Source organism: Leptinotarsa decemlineata, unplaced genomic scaffold (genome assembly GCF_025532065.1).
Source record: "Leptinotarsa decemlineata unplaced genomic scaffold, Ldec_3_MD MMD2_tig00026347_RagTag_RagTag, whole genome shotgun sequence".
Taxonomy (NCBI): Eukaryota; Metazoa; Arthropoda; class Insecta; order Coleoptera; family Chrysomelidae; genus Leptinotarsa; species Leptinotarsa decemlineata.
Window position 1 is genome coordinate 2,569,701 of NW_027412698.1, and position 17,504 is coordinate 2,587,204.

Here is a 17,504-nt window from a genome sequence, read left to right on the forward strand (position 1 = left end):
TCTTTTCAATTCATGAATCCTGAACATACCCAAGGCAAAATTGCCACAGAGAAACTGGACGGCTTTACCCGGAGGAGCTCGAGCAGTTCGAAATCAGAGGTAAAGTTTCCACGTACATTTTTTAATCTTCTCATATCACTCTCGCTAGTGCTCATCTATATATCAGTTTCCGTTAATTTCATAAAAAAATACTGACATTTCTGCGGTTGATTCTGTATTATAATTTAATTCAACAGTGAAACACCAATAACACTTTGTGGTACGTGTTGTACAGTATCTAGTTATACAAAGTGGCCAAAAGAAAACTTAAAAGAGTCATTATAAGGAACTTCATAGTGAACACATTTTAGGAAAAAGCAAGAACTATCGATTTCTCATTTGAATTGGTAATTTTTTCCTGGTCTTCTTCACTTCGACCCACAAGCAGGAGTGTTAATAACCTTAAAACTTTCTGAAGTGGTTTGATTAACATGTAGATTTAAATCCTTTCATATAAGTCTTTGAATTTCCAAATTCCATTTATGGAATTGAAAACGTTTTCTGGCTTTCAATTTCTGCATCATTGAACAAAAAACTCAATTTTTTTGTGAAAAAAATAAATTAGAAGAATGTGAATTCTTCAGGTGCTTCCTTCCTTAGCTAAATGGAGGGTGAAAGCAATGACCATCTGATTATAATTCATTATAAATACTCATACGAGCTTGAAACGAAAATTTGTAGAAAACGATTTTTGATGAAAAATATTGATGATGATTGAGAACTATTGATAATAAATCATAATTTAAGTCAGGTCTCGTGAACAAGAACTCTAATATTACTGAGAAAAAATAATTTTTCATCATTCAAGATGCTCTATTTTTCATTTTTTTCCATCAATAATCGTTTTCCACAAATTTTCTTTTCAACCACGTATAAGTATTGAAAATCAATTATAACTTAAGCCAGGCCTCGTGAACGAGCATACTAAGATTACTGAGAAAAAAGAATTTTCTCTTATTCACGATCCACTATTTTTCAGTATTTTCAATTAAAAAATCATTTCCCATAAATTTTCGGTTCAACCTCGTTTAAGTATTGATAATGAATTATAGATAAAGACAGGTCCCGTGAACAAACACTCTAAGATTACTGAGAAAACATTATTTTCTATAATTCACGATCCACTATTTTTCATTATTTTCGATAAGAAATTGCTTTCCACTAATTTTCGTTTCAACCTCATATAAGTAGTGATAATGAATAATTACTTGAGCCAGGCCTCCTGAACAAGCACTCTAAGATTAGTGAAAAAATTTTTTTCTGTGATTCACGATCCACTATTTTTCATTATTTTCAACATCTCGACACGTGTTTCGATCACCAAGTGATCATCTTCAAGAGGAAGATTGAACTGGAAATACTTGCAAGGCTAACCCTATTCATCTATACAGGTGTATCATACATGTATACCCTACAGATATACCACACCTTTGGTGTCTTAAATTAATTTTACAATTTGCCTTATCTGTTAATTTTACAATAATATTACAGTAAATCCAATAATATTATTTTAGAAGCTATATATAGTATGCTATTTGGTATTGCATAATATTATTCATAATATTATTACGTTTACTTATTTCTACACTCTGATTTGCATCTAGTTGCCTATTGTTGTTAACTTGTCTAATTTTGATGAACTAAAGTCTATGGAATGGTTTTGTTGCAAAATATGATTGGCGGCTACTGATTTTTCACGTCTTCCATATTTTAAGTGTGCAAGTGTTTCTTATATCTTACTTCAATAGATATTTTGGTCTGTCCATAATATTTTGCATCGCAGTCCTTACATTTAATTTCGTAAATTCCAAACTTTTCCGAATTCTCGACTTCGTCTTTTGGACTCCCTAAAAGGCTCTGTATGTAGTGTATGACTTGTTTTAAAAACCACCTTCATACCCAGTTCCTTGAAAATCTTTCCAAAGTTCCAAAAACAATGCGAAATGCTTGTTATCATGAAATATGTTTGCGGTATTCGTTATTAAAAAATACATACCTAGTATTTTGTAATCAGCAATGCGGTATTTGTTTCTGCTACACCTCTTTTCAAGGTCCGAAAATACAGAGAATATAATCTTTATTTGGTAAAATAGATACTAATATGAATGAACACAAACAATGGGCCGAAGAACCTTATCAGTCAGGTACCAAACCTTTCCATTTCAGAATATCAAAGTTCTCGTTTATATAGTCAACTTCTCAATCCCCAACTGGTCTTCAGAAATCCTTACCTAACTTACTGTACACGAGATTATCCGGTATCATTTACGACACAATATCAAAGCAAGCAATCGTTTGAATCGTGCAATCACCATTCAACAAGAGTAGTGACTGCGAAGCCAGGCGACGTTAACACAGTTATCGCTTTTCTCGTGCCTCTATGAACCTTTCTACACTTTTTGCTAAAATGGACGACGGCATTGACAATTTCCTCGTTTTTTAGTGCTCGAAGATGGAACTTTGCTTCCCGGTCATTCCTTTGGGGCCATAAAACCCATAGACGGAGAAGTAGGTAAGTAAGTAAGTGAGTACAATAGTACAGTAGGTTTCGTGTGAGAAGGACGTGTTTAAGTGAAACGGTCTCAATTTTCGTTGTTTACAGTGTTTTCAACTCAGAATCTATTCGAAAATTATCCTCATCATGCCACTAACGCTCGAACAGATGAGTTTAAGTGAAAAACTGTGCTGAAATAGTTATAAAACAACTGTTCAAGGAACCATTTGAATGTGATGGTATAAAATCCTCCTGCTGTTCGGGTGTCCCACAAGGGTCTAATCTAGGACCGTTATTATTCATACTATTTTTAAATGACATTGCTCATAAATTTCTCTTTGCAGATGACATGAAAATATATCGTGAAATCCAAAATGAAGCAGACTGTTTCACTTTGCAGGTGGACATAAATTCTTTGACTAATTGGTGTATTGGTAATAAATTTAACTTAAACACGAATAAATGTAAAATAATGACATTCAAACGTAAAATATCACCGGTAACATTCAACTATGTACTAGAAGGTTAAAGTTTAACGCGAATCACGGAATCAAACGATTCCGTGATTCTGTGGGGGTTTTGGTTGATCAAAAACTCACGTTTTCCAATCATTTTCAGAATGTAATATCAACTTCAATGAGAAATCCGGGTTTCTTGATACGTAACTGCGTACGTATATAACATTAAATACTTTGTATAAATGGATTAATACTAAGTACAAATTTTCCTTATGTGGATGATAGGGCGAGCTATTTTGCTATTTCTGAAAGTTTTTTATTATTTTCGTGAAAACATTTTGTAATGAACTTTGTTTTAGATAATAATATTATCTAAAAATTTTTTTCATAACTTTTTGTACCATCTTTTATAATAATGATCAAAAATATATATAAGTAATAAATTGTTTATAGCTGTAACAACTTTTTTTACATGACAGAAAATACATTATACGATTTTTATTTTTCATTAACAGAATGAGAAATTCAAATAGAATAATTTGACTTTAACTTTATTCCATAAATGATGAAATTGACAAATCCACAATTTAATATATTATAATACTACATTAGAGCAGGAAGGAACTACTTAATCCACTAAATATATTCGAATTATTTTTTTTTTGCATGAATGTAGAAAAATAAATTTAAAGGACTAATGTATTACTTTATTCAAATTTCGATTTTTTTTTCTATTATCAGAATTGTTTACATTTTTTTTAAGTGACCTATTTTCGTCAGCCTTTAAGTTATTATATTTCATTCTGATAATTGTTCTCTATTTGCAAAATTAAAAAATAATATTCAAAGGAAAATCTTCCCTTTTTGCAGTTTTTTTAAATTTACGACGCAAAGGCGAACCTATAAAAAATCCATATTTATTTTAAGCAGTAAATTAATAGAATAAGTTTTTCCTAACAATTCATTTTCAAGGTCTCGTTCATAATCATTTTCTGTAAAATGTTTAGAACAAACAAATCCATTTTTGAGAGTGAATTTATCCCCTTTTTTGCAGCGACGAATCCATTCTTTTTGCAAAGTTGTAGAAATCATATCCTTAGCAATACGAAAAGAGTGAAATATTACATCAGTGACACCACTGATGTAATAGTGCCAATGCCAATTGATTGCTTTTGCAAGTTGACACTGCACAAATACGACCAGACATTTTAACTAAAAATTACAAGGTTATTTAATGGTTAAACAATTATTGCTATTACTTACAAAAATGTGAATATTTCCAATTTTTACCTTAATTTAATTTAAAAATGTTCAAAAAACAAGTTCCACAATGTCGAAAAACAAACTTCAAAATGGAAGAAGAGTCTTATATGGCGTCTACTCGTTACACCAGTTTAAAAAATGCCCAAAACTACAATAAATATGACTTTCACAATAACAAACTCAATGTTTCAGAAACCTAATTAGTATAGTTAAATAAAAATTTAATCAAAATATACAAAAACAATGTAATACTGTCCAAAAATAATCCTTGAAAAATATTAAACACACAGTCTTATGGCAGCTACTGAAAGTGTCACCAGTGTTACGTTACATCTGCTTGGTGCTTGTTTACCGTGGCGATATATGTAAGTAAGCAATCCTGTATGTCCATAACCGTTGATCTTAGTATACTTATCTTGAAATTTACATACCCAAATCTGGATCTGTCTTCAGAATTCAAAACAAATTTTACAGAATTCAAAACCAATCATAGCAGCAGTTTTCTTGTCAAAAGTTGTTTTATATTTTAAATTTCTTCGACAGATAACAAGAAAACTTGAAAAATGTAGGTATATAAATATATAAAGCAAATTTTCAGAAGTCACTTTGTTTTTCTAATTCATTCGACATATGCCAATGTTTCGAATTTTCTTTGACATATGTTTGAGAAATTTGAAAACTTAAGGAACTTTCAAAAAAGAAAGCTGAGATTTGGCTGATTTTAAAGATATGTTCCAAAATTAACTGAATATAGGGTTTGGTGTTTTTCAAATCACCAGTACTGGTCCGGATGTTTTAACAGACTACAGACTGAAAACTTGATATAACTAACAGTTTTAATTGATATATATTCTGAGTTGATACGTATTTGAAAACATCATGCTGAATTGTGTTTTTCATCTATTGATCACCAAAAAAAAAAATTAAAAAACAATATGAGTTTTGAAATGTTTATTCACATTCTGTATTGCATACTTTAAGCAAATGTTTTAGTAAATAAATGCATATCTCACGTATTTGACGGTTTATTTGTAATAATTTTCCTTTTTCTAGTATTTCAAACTGGTATGGTGGGATATCCTGAATCTCTAACAGACTCAAGCTACCACAAACAAATTCTCGTCTTAACATACCCTATTGTTGGAAATTATGGTATTCCTGATTCAACAAAAGAAGAGATTGGTATTCCCTAGTAAGTATATAGACCTTCAAGAATTATCCAAATCAAATAGATCACGGAATACGGGCCCTGTGAGACGTTTTCATGATATATTTTGATCTTTTAATTTTTATAAAAATCTAGTGGACCCTCGAACGTCGTTCTGCTAACAGTCAATATTATTATTATTTTTATTGATGAAATATCATATTTTATTACTTATTTCCTATTCCCGAGGAAGACAAATCCAAAAACACAAAAATCATAAAAATCGGTTAAGCCGTTTTTGAGTTCTTTTATTTTAATCATCATTATTATTTTTTTCAAACCATAGTTTGCGTTAGTCAGGCTTTATTCCCCGAAGCCCCGATACATTCGAGAGGGCGCTCCCGCATTATCAACCAACGACCACTCCCCACGGCGTGGGGTTAGTGGTCATTGGGTCCAAGAATCATGTGCCCTGTATCAGTGAGCCAAGAATGACAGCCTTCTGCATCTCTCCGGCTAAGATTTCTGCCTTAGTAGGGCAAGTCGGTATGATTTTAAGATTTGAGAGTAGAGAGGGCATCATTCCACCAAGTACTCCAATAATCAGAACAACCATCTTGACCGAGTGATCTGGATAGAGTCTGCGGAGTTCGAAGAGAAAATCTCGATATTTTATCCGTTTTTCCTCTTTTTTTCTGACGATATTCGTCTCGCCACGAGCTGAAAACTCCACGACAAATATCGTCTTGCTGTGCCGGTCGAGGCTTATTAGCTTGTATGAGCCTGAGGGTGGGGAACGAATAGTTCCAATAAATTCGGCACTTCTCGTTCACCACAACGGATTCAATATCCCCCGGAGCGTAGGGCAACACCGGTGTCTCGTCAATGCCGTAAGAGTGCCGTAGACGGTAATATAGCACTCTCAGGGCCGCGTTATGTCCATGGATATAGGCCGAGACCACATATGCTGGACATGCTGATAGCAAGTGCATTAGGGTCTCAGACGCCTCGCAACAGGACCTGCACCTTGTGTCAGGAATCTCTATCTTTATACCCATAACGCGACCGCGGTAGACTAAGTTTCTAACTACAGCCCACTCGACCTAAGAAAAGCGAACGTCAGGCGCTTTGATAATCCAAGGTCTCCAATGTTTATTATTATTATTATTTTCATTAATGACATTTCATTTTCAATATTTACTATTCTATTCCCGACGAAGAGAAACCCAAAAAGACAAAAAACATAAAAATTGGTCCAGCCGTTCTCGAGTTTTAGAGAGACTAACAAACAGCAATTACTTTTCATATATTAGAAGATGAAAAATGACATCTTTTCAACTTTTGAAAAATGAAAATTGGTACCTCAATATTCACGCAATGCAAGAATATATGAAAATAATTTACTTTCTAAAGTTATTACTGAAAACCTTGAAAGTTTAAAATCATGTATCTGAAAAATATCAAAATTGAATATTTCTGTAGCTTTTTTCGAATCATATCGAATATGGACTTCATCCCTTGTTGTCGGCGAACACTGCGACTTTCCGAGTAGTTGGCGTAACAACTAAACTCTATCTGCTTGGATGAGGAAGAAGAATGTAGCAGGCATTCAAGGAATACACATCAGGCAGCTAACAAAACAGATCAGAGAAAAGGGGACCATTTTAGGAAAAATTGTATATTCGCTGCCAGTATCCGAAAACGATCAAGGTAAATTTTGAAGCATTTTAGATTTGATTTTATTCAATTATTTCAGGAGTTACACCTAGAAATATGTCTCAAGTAATATCTCTCTCAAATGAGAATAGAGTAACTTGAAAACAATGCTACGGAAAAACATTAGTTATACATGATTTTCTATATAGGCTGACCTGATGGTTTTTTCGTCTATTTTCTTATGTACAAAGTGCTTGACGTCCGGTTACTTTTCCTGTTGTATTTCAAATTTGAATTTTATATTTATCAATATCTAGATTTGCCCTATCAACGTCTGTTATTTCGGGCTTTTTTTAACTTCTAGAAAGCTGCCTACTTGAAACACCCACTCGGTTACTTCTTTCATGATACTCTCAGATTTAAAAGCCGTATACAGAACATCTCGCAAATTTGTCATATATATGTTTAGGTTTTCTCATATGGTCTAGTAGACAGTTGAAACGTTACAAGTATTATAAGTAACTATTTTTTAACTGAATTATATGAGTACTAATTTGCTAAGAAACCCATGTATTTCATCTCTCTGAAATCGTCTGACTATCATCGACACCTCTATTATTATTTATAATTATTTTTATCTTCATATATCTATTTTAGACTGTATGTTTGATTTTATAGAGCATGCAAATTATATTATGATTTTTTAACATGTCTCTTGTTATTTGTCCAATGTGTCTGTGTTGATTTTAGTGTACCAATATTTGTATTTTATATATATTTTTTAACGTATATTATAGATTGTGACAATGTCAATATCTCTTGGAGATTTGATAACATCATGACATCCTTTACAGATCTTCAGGTTATTCAACGAAATTGTCAAAAACCATAATTTATAACACAAAATTACCTTATTTTAAGTAAATTATATTAACCTGTCCCAAACTCATTTAAATAAAGGACATGTTGAGTTCCTCTACTCATAAAATATTTTTCCAAGCACCACATTCAAACCAAATTTAGAATATCAGACAAGAACATTTTTTTATACAGATGGTCACAAGAAAACAATCCCATAATAAGTTCAACAAATTCCCCAGTATCACAAATACTTCAGGAAGTCTCAATATTTCAGGACCAACAATAACATATTAAGTCAACATCAGAACATACTTTGTTATTTATTTATATGATATATTCATATGATATTTATTGATTCCTGACAGCATTTTCATTGGCCATAATAATAATGATAGTAATGTATTCACCATTTATGATACATTGAGTAAATATATAAAGTGATTGTGGTTAGCATCATCAAATTATAAAATGTAAATACACATATAAGTACACAATCAGAAATATTCACAATTGAATATATATACATATATAAAAAGTATAGATGAATAATTGTGACTTCAAAAGTAAATTGGACATACATTCAAGCTCATGCAATCAAATGGCAAGTATTTGTGGTTTTCTTTTTAGGAACCCATCACATACAACCCAAGTGGTACACCCAGGATCTGTGCAGTCGACTGCGCTTTGAAATACAATCAAATTAGATGTTTGATAAATAGAGGTGCAAGAGTCGACGTTGTTCCATGCAATCATAAACTCAATATTGATGACTACTATGGGCCCTTTCTCAGTAATGATCCGGGCAATCCAGAGATGTGCGAAGGGACCATTATCATCAATACGGTTCTAGGCAATAATAAGGTCAAACCAATATTCGGAATCTATCTAGGACATCAACTTTTGTCTATAGCTATAGGCTGTTCCAGTTTTGAAATGAAGTAGGTGATATACTTAATAGTCACTGAACAATTTCATCCACATTGTTTATATCTTTCAGATATGGTAATCGAGGTCACAACCAACCAGGTATTCATCATGATACAGGAAGGTGTTACATTACTCCTCAAAATCATGGTTTTGCTATTGATGTCAAAAGGTTGCCTCATGATCTGGAGCCTCTTTTTTCAAATGCCAACGATGCAACAAACGAAGATATAGTCCATAGTCAGCTTCCTTACTTCAGTGAACGATTTCACCCTGAACACACAGCTGGCAGCAACACTCGAAAGTGTTCTTTGATGTATTTTTGGAAGTTGAAAAGAATTACACAGATTAGCGACGTGGGTGGGTGCTTTGTTCACTCAGTACATCGGCCGATGTGTGAGTCGATGGTTCAAGCCGCAGCCTGAACGCTCGATTTTCACTTGCTATCGTCCAACCCGTGTCAGGAATCACACGTTACACGTACAAGTTTCAACTTGTGAGGGTTGTTGTTCATAGGGGTGCGATAGCTGGTTAATGGAAAAAACATATTTTGGACATTTTTTTTAACTCAAGTTCCCAAGCAATAAACGCTCTCAGGGAAAAAAACATCCAAACAGCACTGATCAGTTCCAATAAGCCACAGTTTAAACATCAAAAGAGCTAGCGGATAAAATTTACTTCCTGCCACTAGTTCCGGAATATGTAGAGCAAGTAATTCCTTCAGAAAGACCGGGGGAAATACTCCTAACTTTCGGTGGACAAACAGGATTGAATTGCGGTGTCGAATTGGATAGGTTAGGGCTCTTCAAAAAGTATAATAGCCAAATTTTGGGAACATCTATTCAGGCAATCATCGCAAAGTGTTCAGTGAAAGAATATCTGAAATAGGAGAGAAGGTTGTTCCTAGTATTCGTTTGAAAGGCATTAGAAGCTGCCGACCTGTTGGGTTATCCTGTGTTGGCCAGATCAACTTTTTCTCTAAGTGGATTAGGTTCAGGATACGCCAATTGTAAGGAAGAATTGAAAGCTATCAGTCAGCTGAACATTGACAAATCCTTGAAAGAATGGAAGGAAGTTGAATATGAAGTGGTGAGAGATGCTTTTGATAATTGCATAATGGTTTGTAACATGGAAAATGTAGATCGACTTGGTATACATACTGGAGAATCCACAGTGGTAGGTCCGAATCAGACGCTCAAAAAAAGTGAATATAATATGCTTCAAAAAACAGAAATTAATGTCATTCGGTGTTGTAGGTGAGTGTACAAACAGTATGCACTAAATCCCCACTCTGAAGAATATTAAATCATCGAGGTAAATGCGAGACTTTCCAGAAGCTCTGCCTTGGCTAGTAAAGCTACAGGGTATCCCTTAGCCTATGTAGCAGCTAAATTGGCTTTGGGTATAGCATTACTTGGGATCAAACATTCTGTTACCGGCGTCACTACTGCTTGTTTTGAACCTAACCTCGATTACTGTGTAGTGAAAATACCAAAGTGAGATCTACATAACTTTTCCAGGGTCAGCACTAAAATTGGTAGTTCTATGAAGAGTGTGAGGGAAGTGATGGCTGTAGGAAAAAATTTCGAAGAAGCCTTTAAAAAACCTTTAAGGATGGTTGATGAGAATGTGACAGGCTTTGATCCCTACTTGAAGCCTTTGAATGATGATGAATTGAAAGAGCCTACCGATAAAAGAATGTTTGTACTTGCAGCACCTCTATAGATAAGTTGAATGACCTTACCAAAATCGATAAATGGTTCCTTCATAAAATGAAAAATATCCTAGAGTATAATAATCTGCTTGAAACGATTGACCAAAATGGTTTGAGGCACGGTCTTTTGCTGAAAGCTAAGCAAATTGGATTTTCAGACAAACAGATTGCTTCTGCCGTTAAAAGTACAGAACTTGCTGTACTAGAAAAGAACTCAATATAAAACCTTTTGTGAAACAAATCGACGCTGTAGCAACAGACTGGCCTGCCACGACTAATTACCTCTACCTAACATTTAATGCATCTTCTCATGGCTTAGATTTCAATGAAGAACACACGATGGTGATCGGTTCTGGTGTTTATCGAATCGGGAGCTCTGTTGAATTCGACTGATGTGCTGTCGGGTATCTGAGAGAGATGAGATGTCTAAATCGCAAGACAATAATGGAAAACAATTACCCCGAGACTGTTAGTACAGATTATGACATGTCTGACAGATTATACTTTGAAGTAATATATTTTTGAAGTCGTTATGGACATATACAACATAGAAAATCCATGTGGGATAATTTTGTCAATAGGTGGTCGACTTCCAAATAATATAGCCATAGACTTGCATAGACAGTAGACGAGGATTTCGGGCACCTCTCCAGAGAGAATTGTCGGTGCTGAAAACAGGTTCAAGTCCTCACGAATACTCGATAGAATTAGATTAATGCAATCGAGATGGAAAGAGTTAACTAAGTTACAATCGACGGCAGACTTTTGTAACGAAGTAGTATCCTTGTCTTGTCAGGTCTTCGTATGTACCTACTCACCCACATAGCAATAGATATTCCAGGTATATTTCATGAATATACATTTAAGGATATTGTATTATGCTATGAATATGCCATGGATATATATATATATATATATATATATATATATATATATATATCTTCTGGAGAATATTCCCTGGAAGTGCTCCTGGCGAACCTTTGATATATTTTAAGAATATTCCTTGGGAATATTCTTGGAATATCTTATAATATTCTTAGAATATCTAAGGTATATTCTATTAAGAATATTCCAGGAATAGAACCCGAGGAATATTCATAAAATATTCAGGATATTCTTAGTTTATTGTAGGAATATACAATAGAGAAACACCATAGAATATTCTTTAAATATATTTTATGAATGTTCTAGGAATATTTGGAATATTCCAAGAATGTGACGAGAAACTGCTATTAGGCATGTATATATTGCATTTTGATACAAGATTCACACAAGTAATAAAACACATAATATTCATAAACAAATATATTTTAAAAACAATGTACACTGAAATATTTGACGTTTCAACCAATATTGAAAATAAAAAATCTAATTCAAAATATTTATTCACTGAATAAAATATTCCTGAATACTGTCATATTACAAATATTAGAAATGTATGAGTAGGATGTTCCTACTCTCAAACAAATGTATACTAAAAAATATACTAAAATAACAACTCTGTGAATTCATCAGCACTAATTAAAAAATAATAAATATATCATTTCATTGAAAAAGAAAAAGTGTATTACATCAAGAAATAGGTTAGGTTAGGTTTCTCACTTAGAAAAATAAACCCACAAATGAAGTATTTAAAATGAGTGGTATGATGGGTTAAAGTTACTTAAAGTTACTCAAACTTTGCTTACCAGAATAGTTTTCCTTATATTTGTCCAACAATGCATCAGCCAGTGTTTCAATAGTAATACCTGGAACAAAATGTACATTAACGTTCATTATCACTATTTGAAAATGGCACAATGAAACTGGAATAAAAATCAAATAGATATTTTTCGCAAAGGTTACTCATGAACATTTACAACATTTTATGACTTGGAGAGCAACTTGCATTGTCTTGTTGAAAAGTAATCATTACGTTTTCAGTTCCTTGGCGCACCTGCCTGTACCAGGTACCACTCTGTTTCCTTTTGGGCAAATTGATACTATCTTGAAAAGGAGTGATAAAAATTATGAAAACAAATGATACAAAAGAATGTGTCATTCACTTACTTTTCTCTATTGAAGATACACAACTGAAATCACTCTAGTTCAAACATGTACTTAGTCAAACCAACAAAAATCCCACACACCAACTCTCCTCGAACCTAAAATGAGGTATAGTAGGTTAATCACCATGACTTTACTATCGATACTATTGCATTTTACTTACTTTTCTTGAAGACTGAATAGATGCAACTCTCCTGTTTGAAGATCCAAAATCAAACTATTCGCTGTACTGCAAATTGGACAACCCCAAATTATAAATGGTACACTGAACGTGACAGAATTATACTTTGATAATAACACCAACACACCATGCATTACACACGCGAACCTGCAACGTCAACCGCCATGTTGAATCAAATGTCGAATTTAACGCAAACGCAAATGTACCATGCATTAAGGGACAGCCGCTTTCACAGAGCTTATTCGACTGTCGCGCGCTACACTTCAATTGACCAATGAGAAACGTTTACTCCAATTATTCACTTCCCCATTTCTCTGTTTCCAGGATTTTTCGCTTTTTAATTAAATAATTTCAAATACAAAAAGACAAATAGGATGAGAATTAACCAATTTATTGATGCAATTGGTTCATTTATTGGCCCATTCAAATTTTTTTGTCGTTTCCAACAGTTGCTGTTGGAGCAATTCATCCAGAATCTTTGCGTTGAGTTCAAAAACTGGTTAACAATATCAGGGTTATATACATTAGGTTATGCATTCGATTAAGATCTTCAAATATTTTTGTTTTTAATAATATTGAATTTTTGGATACGTTATTATAAGATAATTCAAAATTCCATTGTATAGAATATTCCAAAATATATCGTAGGGATATATTTTAAGAATATATCATATGGTATATTCGATCGACAATATTCTTAGAATATTCAAGGGAGAATAATCCATTTATAGACATTCTATGCACATTCTTTCGGGAATAATCCTGCCATATTCATTCAAGCATATTCTATGAATATTCTAAAGGCATGTATATATTCCAAGAATATTCTATGAATATTTGGAATATATACGTTCGTTTTATGATATACAGGGAATATTCCATGAATATCTAGTGCTGTGTGGGCAGCGGTGCTGCAATGAATGTAGCTCACTCAGATCAGGATTTGGAAACTTACCTGAATGCAGCTAGTGACGTCAGTAAGGAACATCCTGTAGTGATATCAAACTTCTTGGTGGAGAGCAAAGAAATAGATGTTGATGCAGTAACTTACGAAGGTGTCATCCTGAGAATGCTGGAGTATATTCTGGAGATGCTACGCTCGTAACACCTCCTCAGGATATCAACACTGAGACCTTGGCAAAAATCAAAAATATTGTCAGGTCAATAGCTGCTTCATTAGAGGTTACTGGTCCTTTCAACGTGCAGCTCATAGCCAAAGATATCGACCTCAAAAATCTATCTTGATCTCCATAGGAAGTTTTAAGGTAATTTTTTTCATCCGAAGGCTAGGCCGAAAGTAAACCATTTATTTTTTAGCACAAAATGGAGTTGTTGCCTACTATGAGGTCACTGCAGAAGAGGGGCTATCAGCTGTAAGCCAGTTTAGGAACTGCAGATTTTTATAACGAGCATGGGGTTGACGTGAGTATTTTTTCTGATTAATCAAAACTGAACAATCTATCTCGAATGTTTGTGAGGAACTGCGTCTCTTCAATTTGAATTATATGTTCTGTAAAAGTTGGAAGATTGATTCCAAATGAGCAGAATTTATGTTATATTTTTCCTGACTGACCAGAAGAAGCGTCAACTGAGCTTTGAACTTTTTTCCAAGAATATTTTTATTCTTGGAAATATTATTATCTGTCAACGATATTTTCATCGCTCTTCTTGCTTTACTCTCTCTAACTCTGAAATAAGTGCGACGAGAATAAGGTTCAGCATCTTTTATTGAATGCCCACATTCGCTTGTTCATCACTTGGCAACCCTGCGCTGGTTTCATTCGTTTCTCAGTGGTGGGGCCAAAGATCGCAGTGGCAGTGTGCGTTAAAAATTGAAAACACGAAAATGATGTGCAAATTTTCAATCTTATTTTAGGTTTCTATTGTTTGCAGTTGAGTTTGTGATTCCAAAGAATGTAGCTTCGTGAAAAAAGATATTAAATTTGTATTTTTCATCAGAATAGGTTTGTGAAATTAGTATATTTGATGCATTTTATGCTTGGCCATACTTCTAGAACAGCTATTTATATAGATAGTTACGAAAAGTTTGATTTTGTGCCCATTAAATCCTTTCGCATTACATACAAGATTTTTTCTAATTTCATTAAAACATTATTTTCATTATTTTTCAATGATAAATTATTGAATCTACAAATATTTTCACTAATCAAATATGCTATTCATCACATAGCTTGTCACTTTGGCGTCTTATATACATTCATTTTGCTCCATTTACTTCGAGTGATTTCATTGAGGCAGAAGAGATAGAGTAATGACTGATCAGAATTCTGAATGGAAATTTGTTCTTGTGTTGTGTGATTTCCGAGTTGAAAAGTATGATAAAATCACTGAACCGAGACAAGAATTAGCGAATGATATAAAAGTATATTTATGAAAGGCACATTCCGTAATCATTTACAAAAAATAAAACATGTAGTGATTTTGCACTAGAAGTGAGGCGTTTTGTTTTCGTTAATTTCATAAATATATTTTTTTATATCATTCGGTAGTTCTAAGCAAGGTTCAATCATTTTTCCTTACTTTTCAACTTGGATATCACTCAACGCAAGTACAGATATTGATTCAAGACTAGACCCAGTAATTTTTTGTCTTTTTTCACATTTCAAAATCACTCGAAACGAGTTGAATAAATTTATAGAAGACGTCAAATCGACAAGTTATGATAAACATAATTGATTAGTGGAAATGAACTGTGAATAATACTCAAAGAGAGTTTCATTGAAAACAATAAAATATAACATAGAATGAGTGAAAAGTAAAATAAATCACATTTCTATAAAATATATATTTTGATGAATTTCATTACTTCGGACTTCCATTGTCTGATATTATATAAAATGATTTGAAATCCCTGAAAGAACTAAAAAAAGAGTTAAACAATTAAAGAACAAGAATAAAAATGAATAGCTGAAAAAACAATTATATTAAGCAAAAAAAAACCTGAAATGAAATAATAGTGAAATAAAATACAAGTAAAAAGGGAACAAATTGAACAAAAATATAAAAATAAAATTGAAAAGTCAAGAGATTCCAAGCCAATTTACTTCACGACTTTTCGATTGTTAGTATCAACAGTCGTGATGACTGATCGGTCCATAAGAAGAACGTCCTGCTCAGACCGATCATCAGCTCCAGAGACTCGGCTACACAAGACTTGTCTAGAGTTTCACTCCCCATAATACAATCATTACCATTGTGAAGAATTCAAGGCATTTTGTCGAACTACTAGGGGCAATTGAAATCACATATGAAGATTAAAACAATCAGTTTCGGCATGGAAAGCCTTTATACCAACGTTCCGGTAGAAGAAGCACTCCAAATCATACAGAGGAAGCTATCCGAAGACGGGGACCTGAAAGACAGAACGAATTTACTTATAGAAGTAATTATGGATTTGCTACGATGCTGTGTACGAAACTGTTATTTCCAATTAAAGGACGAGTTCTTTACACAAGATGAGGGACTGCCAATGGGATCGCCACTTTCACCAGTCATAGCCAACATATATATGGGGTGGTTTGAAACTCTGGCCACTGAAGAAGCCCACAAGAAACCTCTTGTCTGATTGAGATACGTTGATGACACCTTCATAATACGGAACCAAGGAAATGGTGAACTAGACGATTTCCTGAAACACAACAACAGCGTAAGACCTTCCATCACTTTCACATTGGAGAAGGAAGCCTGCAACGAATTTCAATTCTTAGACGACCAGGCCACCAAACGCGAACTGCGATTCCAAGATACCCTAGGAGTGCAGAAAATCCTATATCGGTGAAACTAAGAGGCTATTGTATGTTCGCATTGCCGAGCACAAGAAACACACATAGTGAGGGGAAACCAGCAAATCAGAAATAGCAGAGCATGTTTAGACTCAACAACATAACTTCTAATGGTCCCAAGCAGAGATCATACACAAAGAGGAACATTGGTTTTGGAGAAACTTCAAAGAAGCCGCATACATGCCATCCAACAATATATTCAGCCAAGCTAGCGTATAGATACACAACATATGGAAACCCATAATCAAACAAAAAATGCTTAACTCCTGCTAAACGGTCATCTCCCACTAAACCAGTGAAGCGGAAAAAGGAAAGCAGGGGTAAGTGAAAGTACTCAAATGTCCTATAAATAAATATTACTGGAGTTTTTTCCCAACACCAAATCGTTATTTTTACACTTCGACACGTGTTTCCATCACCAAGTGATCATCTTCAAGAGGAATTGAACTGGAAATACTTGCAAGGCTAACCCTTGATAATATCTTCCCCTTGAAAATGAAGATATTATCTTCCTCTTGAAGATGAAGATATTATCTTCCTCTTGAAGATGATCACTTGGTGATCGAAACACGTGTCGAGGTGTGAAAATAATGATTTGGTGTTGGGAAAAAACTCCAGTAATATTCATTACTACACCAAAGGTTCCAAACAGTACATCATAAGTCCTATAAATAGTCAGCTCACGGAGGAATGAGTCCAGTCATCACCCGAAGACGATTTTGGATACTAACAATCGAAACGTCGTGAAGTAACTTGGCTTGGAATCTCTTAACTTTTTAATTTTATTTTCATATCTTTGTTCAATTTGTTTCCTTTTTACTTGTATTTTATTTCAATATTATTTCATTTCAGGTTTTTTTTGCTTAATATAATTGATTTTTCAGTTATTCATTTTTATTCTTATTTTACAATTTTTTT

General features: G+C 33.6%; 1 protein-coding gene and 1 pseudogene across 6 annotated transcripts in view; both read left to right on the forward strand.

Annotated features, from left to right (window-relative positions):
* Positions 1-14,048, forward strand: LOC141486178 (multifunctional protein r-like; annotated as a pseudogene).
* The window catches only part of LOC141486245 (bifunctional phosphoribosylaminoimidazole carboxylase/phosphoribosylaminoimidazole succinocarboxamide synthetase-like), a 23,323-nt gene continuing 15,704 nt past the window's right edge, over positions 9,886-17,504 (forward strand). For 3 of the 6 annotated variants that reach the window (XM_074183975.1, XM_074183976.1, XM_074183977.1), the window contains exon 1: positions 14,101-14,205. The gene's annotated coding sequence lies outside the window, so the exon portion shown is untranslated. Of the gene's footprint in view, positions 9,932-14,094; positions 14,206-14,589; positions 14,748-17,504 lie in introns of those variants that run through there. The other 3 variants (XM_074183973.1, XM_074183982.1, XM_074183979.1) reach the window with 3 other exon arrangements.